This window comes from Cebus imitator, unplaced genomic scaffold (assembly GCF_001604975.1).
Source record: "Cebus imitator isolate Cc_AM_T3 unplaced genomic scaffold, Cebus_imitator-1.0 Scaffold11, whole genome shotgun sequence".
Taxonomy (NCBI): domain Eukaryota; kingdom Metazoa; phylum Chordata; class Mammalia; order Primates; family Cebidae; genus Cebus; species Cebus imitator.
The window spans coordinates 12014606-12026837 of NW_016107326.1; the positions used below are offsets into that span (position 1 = coordinate 12014606).

Sequence of the window (12232 nt, forward strand, 5' to 3'; positions counted from 1 at the left end):
AGGTATTTGAACCAAAGGGGGTATTAATTAGACTTAGAGAATGTGTTTATTTGCCACTATTGTTCTGGTTTGTTAATTATATAAAATATTGTGAAGATTGGTTTCTATTAACTCAAGCTCACTAATGTATTTCTTTCTAAATACTTTTGTTGGATATACGGTTTGGGAAAAATAGTATTTGATGTCAATACTGGCTGAACTAGTGAAGTTGACTTCGTATTGTAGTTAATGTTTTGCTTCAAATTTCTGCTGCCTGAGTATTATAAATAGTGAATTCCAATAAAACATTTAATAGCCAGGCCATTCAGACTTTTTCTTCTGCTGATGAAATTACCTGTGTCAGGCAAAGAAAATCTTGGCTATTTTGCATCAATAGTATCTTTTAGATGGGAAATAGTTAACAGTTTGCTGATGTTAAACTTAAGTGTGTAGTCCAATGACGTGTTTCTGTGATCCTTTCTCACCTAACTTTAAAGAATATACACTGGTTCTTTCCATGTTTTATTTCATTTTTTTGATTTTTTTAGTAGTGCCATTTTTAATTTACCATTTTTACTTATCTTGGCCAAATGTAAAACACTGCCATTTGTAAAAAATGTTAAAATAACAAAATTTTAAAACCCAAAAACAGTTTAACAAACAAAAACACAGCATTCCTTAGAAGTACTTGTCATCTAAGTGAGAAAAGTAGGAGGAAACTTGGAATAATTATATTCTATCCATTTCATTTTACAAAGAAATCAAGGGTAACATAGATAGGGATCATTACCAGTTTCTGCTGTTAATTAGTTAGAAGTGGAAGGAGAAGTCAATCCTCCCAATTCCTAGTCAGATTTTCTTTTTCTCACTTTTTTGCTGAATCATTGGCCAAAAATGTACAACTAACTTCTCCTTTTGGGATTTGCATATTTCATATTAACTCTGAGAATATATGAAAAAATGTAAAGATTCATTTCCTCCATTAACAAAATGTCAATGCCTCAGGAGAAATAAGGTTTATTTTTGGAGGAAATCAAGTGCCTACTCAGAATGTGCAGGGGATTGGCACCTTTCATTTAGCAGCGTTAAGCTGAATGTGTTATATTTTACTTATGATGTCATTTCTCCCCGATATATGGACAATGTAAGTTCATATCACTACATGCCTAAAATCACTGTCTAACTAAGTGCCTGTACTTGAGGTGAAATCTTCAATAAACTTTCACCCATCTTGAGTTATTTTCCCTCTCATTATAGCTGGGAATTAAGGTATTTAAAAGTTCTGATAAATTTTCATCTTGTTATTGCATGAATCAATTTTCTGAATTTTCTGTTATTATACAAGAAGGCTGATACTTGATAACAGTGCTTCTGTTCATGGTGGGCAGATTAATGTTGTGGTGTGAAGATCAGCTAAGTATCATACACACACACACACGTGTATATATATGGATTTAAAATATCACTTTCTGATCAGTCATTAAACATGTGTCAAGTATCTATCTATACACACAAGCACACACATATATATGTGTATGTGTGTGTACATATATTTAAAAATCTCCCTTTTTGCTAAGTTATTAAATATGTGGCAAGAAAAAAGCAACTGTTACAAAGTAGAAATAGACATAGGATACAACAATCTTGGATTGTAATATAATGGAAAAGTTACTTCAAATGAACCTGCCTGAAATTGAAAATTTCAGTGTTGTCTGGGGGAAATGAATGGGTTAATTCTGGAAGTTGAAAGTTCTAGGTTCTAGGACTAAATATTTCACATATAAGCTGTTTGACCCTAGAAGAAATTCTTTCTGTTCTTACTGACCCTATAAATTTGGAAAAATCAGCAATAGCATAAACCATGATAACTTGGGCAAATCACTTAACTTCTTTTGAGTCTTAGTGTCCTTAGCTATAAATAGAAGAAGCCATCCTACTTCATTTGTTCTCAAGTGTGGTTATACTTTAGGATCATCCTAGAAACTTTGGGGGGAAAAATGATGCCATGTACTACCTCCAGACAAATTAAAATGAAATTTCTGTGGGATGTGGCCTAGGTTAGAAGTGCTCAAAAGTGTGGTCCATGAACCACTGCTATTAGCATCACTGATGCATTAGTCAGCCTGGGATGCCATAACAAAATACCATAGACTGGATGGCTAAAGCAATAGAAATTTATTTCTCACAGTGCTGAAGACTAGGAAGTTCAAGATCAGGGTGCTAGCCAATTCTGTCTCTGATGAGAGTTCTCTTGCTTGAGGCAGTAGCCTTTGTTCTCACATGACCTGCAAATGGAGAGAGGGTAATCCCTCTTCCTCCCTCTTCTGATAATGTATCACCCTTATGATCTCATTTTACCTTTCTTTAGTCCTAAAAGCTCTATTACGAAATGTGGTCACATTGCGGGCTAGGGCTTATGCATGAATTTTGGGGAACAAAATTTACACTTGAGATCTTGAAAAATTTCAGACCGAGCCCAGATCTATTTAATTAGATTCTCTAGGGGTGAGGGCCAGAAATCCATGTTTTAACAAAGTCTGCAGGTGATTCTTATGTACATTTGAGTTTGAAGACCACTGGCCTAAGCCAATAATTCTTAACACTTAGACTGTATATTGGAATCACTTAGGGAATTTGTAAACGTTTGATACCTGAGGCCCTGTTGCAGAGATTCCAATTTACCTGTTGCAGGATGCTTAGTCTAAACAAGTTTTAAAGCTCTGAAAGTGAATCCAGTCTGAGAACCACTGGTGTAGAAGATCTCTGAGGTCTTTGTGGTCTAAAATGGTATAGATTTTAATACAATGACATACACAAAATATGTATGTAATACAATACATAGTCTAGATAATTTTCATCAGAAGGAAGGTGATAGAATAGCTCTATTTTGTAGCTTTTTGTTGTCAGTTCCTTTTCTTTAATCACTTGATGATATAATGCATTAAACAGGAACTTTGTGAGAAGTACTATTGTGATAGTGCATTTGCTAAATATAAGCTCCTTTATTCAGTAAAAATCAAGGATTTATTTGACGGTTAATGTGTTTCTACTGGATAAGACTAAGTAAGGGTTTGGAGTGCAGCCAGAGGCTTATGAGGCACGCGCGCGCACACACACACACACACACACACAATTTTTTCCAGACACACACACACACACACATACACACACACACACACACACACATACACACACACACACACATACACACACACACACACACACACACACACACTTTCCCCCCCAGAGATGGGGTCTTGCTGTGTTGCCCAGGCTGGAGTACAGTGGCAGGATTGTAGCTCACTATAACCTGAAACTCCTGGGATCAAGTGTGGTTTTTCTCATCTCAGCCTCCTGAGTAGCTGGGACTGCAGATATGCACCATCACACCCAGCTCTCTTGAGATATTTTAACAGAATCTTACAAATTTTGAATCTAGGAATAATTCTGGAAAACAAACAATCTGATTATTTTGTAAATTTCAAAAATTCATTAAGCCATATAAACTAAGAAGTTATGGGTATTTATAAATATTAAAACTTCTATTCAGCCAGGTGCAGTGGCTCATGTTTCTAATCCCAGGACTTTGGGAGGCCAAGGCGGGTGGATCATGAGGCCAGGAGTCACCAGCCGAGCCAACATGGTGAAACCCTGTCTCTACTAAAAGTACAAAAATTAGCCAGGCGTGGTGGCAGCACCTGTAATCCCAGCTACTAGGGCGGCTGAGGCAGGAGAATCACTTGAACTCAGGAGGCAAAGGTTGTGGTAAGCCAAGATCACACATTGCACTCCACCCTGGGCGACAGAGCAAGACTCCATCTCAAAAAAAAAAAAAGAAAGTCAGTTATATATTTTTAAAATCTCTTTTGTTATCAGAATATAAATGGCCCTAAGATAAAAATTAGAGATGCCATTTTCCTCAAATTTTACAATAATAGTGGTAAAAAATGGCATCTTAAAAATGTATTCCAAATCATCAGAACTCTGACCAGTGAATTTAATATGTACATATTAAGTATCCATACCAATGTCACAAAGGGACTGAGAGAGTTAATACTAAATTGGTACATTCACTCAAATATTCATCCTCTATTGAAAGAGGGATAATGGTGTCACCTTTATTTACAAGTCTTTTAAAAACTAGCTTTTGAATATTTTTCCCATGTTTCAATAAGTAAAATTACCAAGAAGTTACTAATGAAATATTAAAATACATGTCAAGATGTGACTTTGTTTCCATATGCAGATGTAGAGAAATATTCTTTCCCTTTTTAATTTTTTTTAAAATTTTAAGTTCCAGAGTACATGTGCATGATGTGTTTTGTGACATAGGTAAATGTGTGCCATGGTGGTTTGCTGCACCTGTCAACCCATCACCTAGGTATTAAGCCCAGCATGCATTAGGTATTCTTCCTGGTGCTCTCCCTCCCCTGCCACCCACAGGCCTCAGTGTGTGTTGTTCCCCTCCCTGTGTCCATGTGTTCTTATTGTTCAGCTCCCACTTATAAGTGGGAACATGATGTTTGGTTTTCTGTTCCTGTGTTAGTTTGCTGAGGATAATGGCTTTATCCATGTCCCTCAAAGAACATGATCTCATTCCTTTTTATGGCTGAATAGTATTTCATGGTGTAATATTCCTTCTCTTTAAGCAAGTTTTTAAGTAAAACATAATTTTGTGGGGAATCATTTGAAAATAATGTTGCCATATGAACTGTGCTTTCTTTGGATGCTACTAAGAAAGACTATGGCTTAGCAAATTAACCTAAGAGATCTTGCCTCACAAGACAACAGATACCATTTTGTGAGTAAAATGAGCTACATCCACACTTAGAATCACAGATGAGCTGAGTTAACATATGCTTGAAAAGAAGAGGAAGTATTATAGATTCCCAATTTGTAATAATATTGCAAAGCCTATCTGTTTCCACTTAACCACATCACCTGTCCTATACACTGTACTGAAATTAAAGATCTGTATTATAGTTTTTATTCTGAGTGTGAAAGAATAATACTTTGTTTGTCCCTGATTTATCAGCTGTCATTCTCTGAAATTTAAACCTAGACAAGAAGCTTCTGAACTTTACTAATGTTAAAACAGTATTTGCTATATATAGGAAACACAAGCTATATAACAACAGTAGCTGAACTAAAATTATAAATAGAAGAGTATATTTAAATTTGATCATAGATGGTTGACAACAATTACTAAAATTCTTAAGACTTACTATTACCCCCCTTTTCTAATCTCTCTAGAATACAGTTAATAAAACAATAGGGTTTAGAAGGATGAAGTTGTAAAAGATATCATATATGCAAACCTACAAATGCTTGTATAATAAGTGTTCTCTAGCATGAAATCATAAGAATTGTTATGCAGTCTAATAATCTATTTCTGATAAATCCCTTAAGGCAAATTTTCTTTAAACCTTTTCTTTAAACTAAAACCAATATGGGGAGGCAGATGATAAATAGGAAGACAGATGATAAAGATAGAGAAATATATATATATATATTAACAAGGTTTCAGAAATCAATGTTTATATTTTTATTTTAGTCTATTTCATTAAAAAAGAAAGAAAATTTGATCAACAAAACAGATTTCAAGACCCACTGGTAGATTGCAACTGGAAGCTTAAAAGCATTGCACTGAGAGTATGTGGAGAGATACTGTTCATGTTTACTTCCAAAGTTTAAGGATATAGACCTCTAAGAATTATAAAACTGAAATAATGACTTCCTAACTCTTTCTAACCTACGTAAATCTGACTGAGAAACACAATGAAGCATCAAGAAGATGGCTTGATGCTTTAGCCAAACAAAAGGCAAAGTAAAGTCAATTTTGATTAAATTCAAATACCTCTTGGCATTTAGAGACATGCTCATATTAGCAGGATAAGGAAACAGTAGCTCTTCCAACAGGAAGATCATGTGTTTATGAGACACAACAAGAAATGTTGCAGTAAAGTTGTAAGGCACCAGAGGTTCCCGACAGCCTAGAAGCTATCAACTCATCAATGAAAAGGTCCATCTGGTTGATCAGGAGTCTTCAGTTCCTGCTACTGGGAAGGATACTTCCAAGAACTGCATTTTCAACTCTACACCTGGCATATTCTGTCACCACCTTGTCTTAGATTTTTATTAATTAAAGAATAACTCTTCCCCTCAGCAAAGCTCCAATTATAAATAATTGTATGTCACTACTATTTACACCAATGTAGGCTATAATCTGCTATTACAGGTAGTATTGACATTGTATCTCTGAACATGACATTTTCATTTATTACTATTTACAAGTAATATCATTGCCCTAGATCTCTATCGCTATGATCGCAAACAGTCAGTAGCAGGAAAAAAGCACCTACAAGTGATGTAGGAAAGAGAGTTATGATCAGAAATTTTTGTTGCATAGGATACTGGGCTTTGAAGACAGGCAAAGAAGATTTTTGTCTGCCTTCTTCCAGCAGCAAGGATTCAACTAGACAATAAAGGACTGAACTTGGAAATTATTTTTGTGACCTGTTCTAAGAAATCATTAAACAATCAGATTTATTCACATATCCTTATTTGCCTGGGGGCATTTTAATTTATCAGTGACTTGGGTTAATTACTCCCTATAAATTCTACACTAGACAGCTCAGATTAAACCTGAGGAATTCAGAAGGAGATACATCAAAATGCAGCAGACATGGGCCAGGCACTTTTATGCATCTTCACTGACTGAAAAACACACACACGACAGTGCATGGATTTTAATATATTTTGGGGTGTATGTGCATGAATCTCAACAGGCTTGGAATCATCGGGAAAGTAAATCCCTGGAATGTATCCTTCAGAGCAACAAATATTTCTGTGGCAGGGGAAGTCGTCTCTAAATATTTTGGATGCTTCCAATAACACTATTTTCTTCAAGTTCTCACATATTCTATTAAAAGATGAGAAAGAAGAAAAACTATTTTTTGTCTTTAAAAAACCATTATATAAGCAAGGCTCTGCTGATGCCATGCAAAAGGATACCTTGTTTTTATGGCTAAAGGGCAGGAGCCAGGGAAGGGTTCCTTACCCATCAACAATTGATCCTTCTACCTAGCACTGGAGAAGGCAAGAGAAGGAACATTGTTCTCTGGATGCCAGAGAAAACCAGAATACTAGTAAACATGGGGGTGGAAAAAACATTATTAGTGCATGTCACACCACTCAATTAAGTAGAATTTATTTTTTGGAATCATGTTTTGGAAAGATACTAAGGGCTCACTAAAACCACAGCTTCATGTGGAGGCAAAACTAATAATGTGACATGGTAAAAAGAGGAGGCATCTGCTTAAGGGCATGACTATAATTCTATAGTAATGAATTTGGAAGCATTAGTTTTGTAGACAGAATCTGGTGAGCAGAGACTACAGCAGGGGCTGTGAGTGGTGAGGCTTTCTATGCCCCAGAATTATAGGAATCCTAAAACACTCGGTGTGTCTACTGCTACAAAAGATGGACAGCATGGGAGGGAGAAGCTAGCACTGGATGGAAATCCAGCGTTAGGGGATTCAGGGACATCCTGGCTCTACCAACAACTCAGGTTACCAGAGTAAGTCACTTTAACACTGGGGTACCTGTTTGCTCATTCACAAAGTGAGAGAATTGTATCATCTACAAGATTCTTTAAACTTTAGAATTTTCTGACTCAAAGTTCCTGAGCTATGGAACCTATCCCTTCTAGATCAAAATTGTCCAGTAGAAATATATTGTAAGCCACTTATGTAACTTTAAATGCTTTGTTGCCACATTAAAATATGTTTTTAAAAAGGCGAAATTAGGTCTTATCATACTTTTATGTCATCCAGTATGTCCAAAACATTGTCATTTCAGTGTAAGTCTTTGAAATCTTGACTAGCTATGCATACAAGTGGCCAATAGCCACATGTGGCTAGTGGCTACTGTCTACCATGTTAGATAGCAATGTTTAAATGAATTATGCATATAGTATGTGTGCCTTCATATATTTATGTGTGTATGTAAAAATGTATAGTGTGTTTTATGTATGTGAACGAATACAATGAAATTGACACTAATGTTAAGTTTGGAGTATTTCCATGGAAAGCACATTTCATTAAAAAGCCAATTACAAAACATATGAAACCTGCCACTATTTTATTATAAGAAGTAATGTAACCAAAAATACAACTATAGCAAAAATTGAGGGAAAATAAACAGAAAATTACAATTTTTACAGAGATAAGAATGCAAGTAATTTTTTCATTTACATAATTGTGAATATGGATTCCATGTTTCTGCCCAGTGAGGTCTGTTTTCAGATTAGACACATTCTGAAGATAAATCATCTCACCAAAAGCTGGAAAATACTATCCTTTCCTTAGGTGGGAAGAGCAAGTTTCTTGAGCTCCTTCCCATTTTGACAGAGTTGTAACTGAAGTGCTTGTAAGGCCAGATCGTATGACGATTCCATGAACTTCCTGGTTCCCTTACTGTACAAATCCTCCACCCACTCTCCCTTAAAATAACTCATGCCTTTTGAGACAGCATGAGGGGGCGATGCTTTCTTAAACCAGAAAAAAGAACCTGACTCAAGAACAATGGCTGACCTCCAGAGCAGTTGTAAGGTCCACATGAGGTTACGTTGTCTAAGCTTCCAGTGGGACATAACACACAACAGGCTTTCAATAAATGTTATTTACTGTTCTCCAATCTCCTCAAAAAAATTTAAAGAGATTTTGATCATTACATTTATATAGTCTGGTTCAACATTTTCTTAACAGATCTCTAATCCTTGCCTCATATCTCAAGGACCTGAACTAATACTATTTTTTTCTTTAACAGAAAGACTATATTTCAGGAAATATTATAACCAAATATTTCTATAGATATACATATACATTTGGAAGCCATCTGAAGTCTAGATTCTTGAAAGTGATGTCATATCACTCTTTAAAAATAGATAGGCATTGTAATACAGCATCTGAAGCCTGCTTACCTCTACTCTAAAATATTTTCTAAGAATCTCACCATATGATATAGGAGTATGTTTAGATTCATTATAAGGTATTTTACATTTAAAATAATTACCAAATTGTATTACATCAACCTTTAAAGGTTACAAAAAGTAAACATCTTTATAGATAAGCGCTCACCAAAGGAGAACAGGTATAACATAAGCTACATATCTGTCTGAATCCCCTTATGTCACAACAGCAAGTGTCCAGTGGTTAGAGCCAGTCAGATCTATGTTCAAATAACAGCTGCACAATGTATTTGTTCTATAGCCTTAGGCAAATTTACTTAGCCTCCCCAAATCTCAGTTTTCTGGGAATATCAATGCCCCATCTTTTGAGAGTATAAAGATGAGAGATAAAGAATGTAAAGTGCTGTGTTGGACACAATGCCAGGAAGAGTACATGCTCAATAGTAGCTAGTATTATTATGATTGAAACAAAGTTTATTTAAAGAAACTTACTGAGAAATGTTTATAAGATTTTCTGGAAATTAAGAGGTACTCATGAAGAAAGATATTTATTCCAAGTAACTGTCTATGACATACACAGATTTATTTGGAATACTAAAAAGGAAAATATCCCTAAATTTTCCACCCAATATTACCTAACACACACATGCACGATTCCATCATGACTATTCCCTCTTAGCAGTCTTTTCATTTTTCCAGAGCAAAAGTAGGACATAAAGTTCTTTCTCCTGAACCACAAGTTAGAGGTCATCATCAGTTCATTTGGAAAAATAACCATCAGTGTTTACACACACATAGACCCACACACACACAACACACATTTACTTGTATGTATATTTGAACTATAAATTAGTAAAGACCTAGACATCAATACTTAGCTAACATAAACGAATGAGGTAGTGGGGAAGCCCAACCACTTGTGTTGACCACAAAACTCATATCTCTCTCTTACCCTGTTAAGAGACTGTTAAGTCCCTGATGGACTTGTCTGACAAACACATTCCACACTCACACAAATCATTCATTTTGGAGTAGAGAAAGAGAGAGAGGAAGGAGGAGGGGGGAAGGGGAAAAAAAGGAGGAAAGAAAGGAAGACTCTATGTGTGGGGCATGTACGTAGGATGGGCTAGCAATCTAGGTGAGTTTTGGAAAGTCTATTTTTTGCCCACCGAGAGCTTGCCCAGACTTGCTCTAAGGCTGTGTTGCAAAATAGGTAATGATTTCTCTGCCAAGCATGTTATTGGAATGAGTGAAGTCCCAGACCTAACATTTTTTTTTTCTTGGACATCTTACTTCTTCAACACAAACATCTGAGGCTGTGGTGGTTTTAAGTATGCTCCTCAGCATCCCAAAGTTCCTGTTTTTTATTTCTCAATTTCTTGATGTTTACTATCCAGTTCAAGAGCTACTGACCTCTGCCTCACCCAGCACTAATCCTGTCGATTTTAAGTCCTTATGCCTTTCAGAACCACTCTTCCAAGCACAGCTACCTCCATTCAGAGTCTGGAAATTAGGATCAATAACCTATGCAAATTCAGCACCATATTGAGAGATTCTTTTGGAGCAGGTATTTATCATTTGAGGAAGGCTTGTGTTTGGAGAACACTTGTAATCAAAAGAAAAAATGGTTCTGACTAGTCATTTCAGTTGACTTGATCCTCAGACACAGGAACAGGATAAGTTAAGGTCTGAAAGGATTGGTTGTACCAAGGAGGTCATGAGTAGATAGATAACAGTTGATTAGCTCATACAAATATATGGAGAGGCACCACCGATTCAGAGTGGTGATTCTAAAAAAGTATAAACACCTAAAATCAAGAAATGTTATAGCTAGACATCTAATTTGTTCCTTTCATTTACATATTTACAGTCAGAATTGAGGTTCAGAGATATTAATTGACTTTTCCAAGGGTTTGAGCAGAGACTAAAATGAGCTTTGTTTACAGGCCAGTGTAATCAAGGAGTTTATGCAAATTAATAAAGATTTAATATCAGGACTAACTGTCTCATAAACTGAAGAGTACCACTGTGGGACACAAGAACTGTGGTTACTAGAAAGGTGCATGATAAAATATTAAAGATGACTCTCCAGGTTCTACTAAAGTTGGGATGAATATTCCTTAAGGCCGTTACCACTATTCATAGCTCACCAGGGAGTTTTCTGATTATAAACTGAAATTCCTAAATTCTCTGAGTTTAGAATTGGAATACTCGGATGATAGAAAAGACTATTTTATTAGCAAAGACTGCTTATTTGAACTAAGTTGATAAAGTTGAGTTTCTAAAATCATTTACTGAGGACTCTGAATTCATGAAAAACAATCCAAGATGGTCAATATCCCTTTTTCTTTCTTTTTTCTCTTTGCAGAACATTATTAAACATCTCATGATTATGTAGCTATTTTAGAATGAGGTAAAAATAAAGTTATTAATAAATAACAAACATTGCTATAATAGAATGGAATAGAATGTAGTTGTGATATATTTAGCCAATAAAAATATAATGGTATAATCAATTATAAAGATGGCTCCTAGAAATTTAAATGTTAATGTTACAACTTGTTAGCATATTTCTTAAATAAAAAAATAAAAGTTTTAAAATGTGAAGAAGTATCAAGTTCATTTTTTGTCTTCTATTATACTCAAAACAGACCCCTTCATTTTCTCTCACAGGTAACAGCAAGGGTTACTCTGTTGCTGCCAAGAGAGCTCGATATGAGACGGCCAAACTGAGTCAGATGACTGTTTTGTTAAAATAGGGTTTCGAGACTGTAGATTCATGAGATGGGGATTCAGCAGAAGGAAAACATTCCCATCTCCATTATAGGAAAGTTATAATGGTGTTGACTATTTGGAAGAAAAGAGAAAAAGAGACAAAGAAGCGATCTTGCTTAATCACAACAAATGTTCTATTAAACATTATGTAAAAACAAACTACAATAGTAATAATATTAGTCAATTTGGGAGCTTTTTAACAAATGAACAAATATTTCTTTTTAAGACTATAAGTTCTATGTGAAATAATATAATACACAACAGAGACTAGAGTGTTTCATAAAACAGAAGGACTTTCAGGACTTTTTTTTTTTCCCCCAAAAGGAAGATATGCCAGGAAAATCTTTATACAATTAAATGGTCTATGTTCGTCATGTCTAAAGGCAAGGAAAACACCCAAAAGCTATTTTTTTTTCTTACTTGGAGTCAGATTATTTAGTAGCATACATGTTTAGTGAATAAACTTGTATGGAACATAACTCATCTTTGAGAATATCATCATAGTGG

General features: G+C 35.2%; 1 long non-coding RNA gene across 1 annotated transcript in view; it reads left to right on the forward strand.

Annotated features, from left to right (window-relative positions):
* The window catches only part of LOC108281765, a 17484-nt gene extending 5600 nt beyond the window's left edge, over positions 1 to 11884 (forward strand). Inside the window, exon 3 of the long non-coding RNA XR_001816109.2 lies at positions 11624 to 11884. This is a non-coding gene — a long non-coding RNA (uncharacterized LOC108281765). The remainder of the gene's footprint in view (positions 1 to 11623) is intronic.
* The last annotated feature ends 348 nt before the right edge of the window (positions 11885 to 12232 follow it).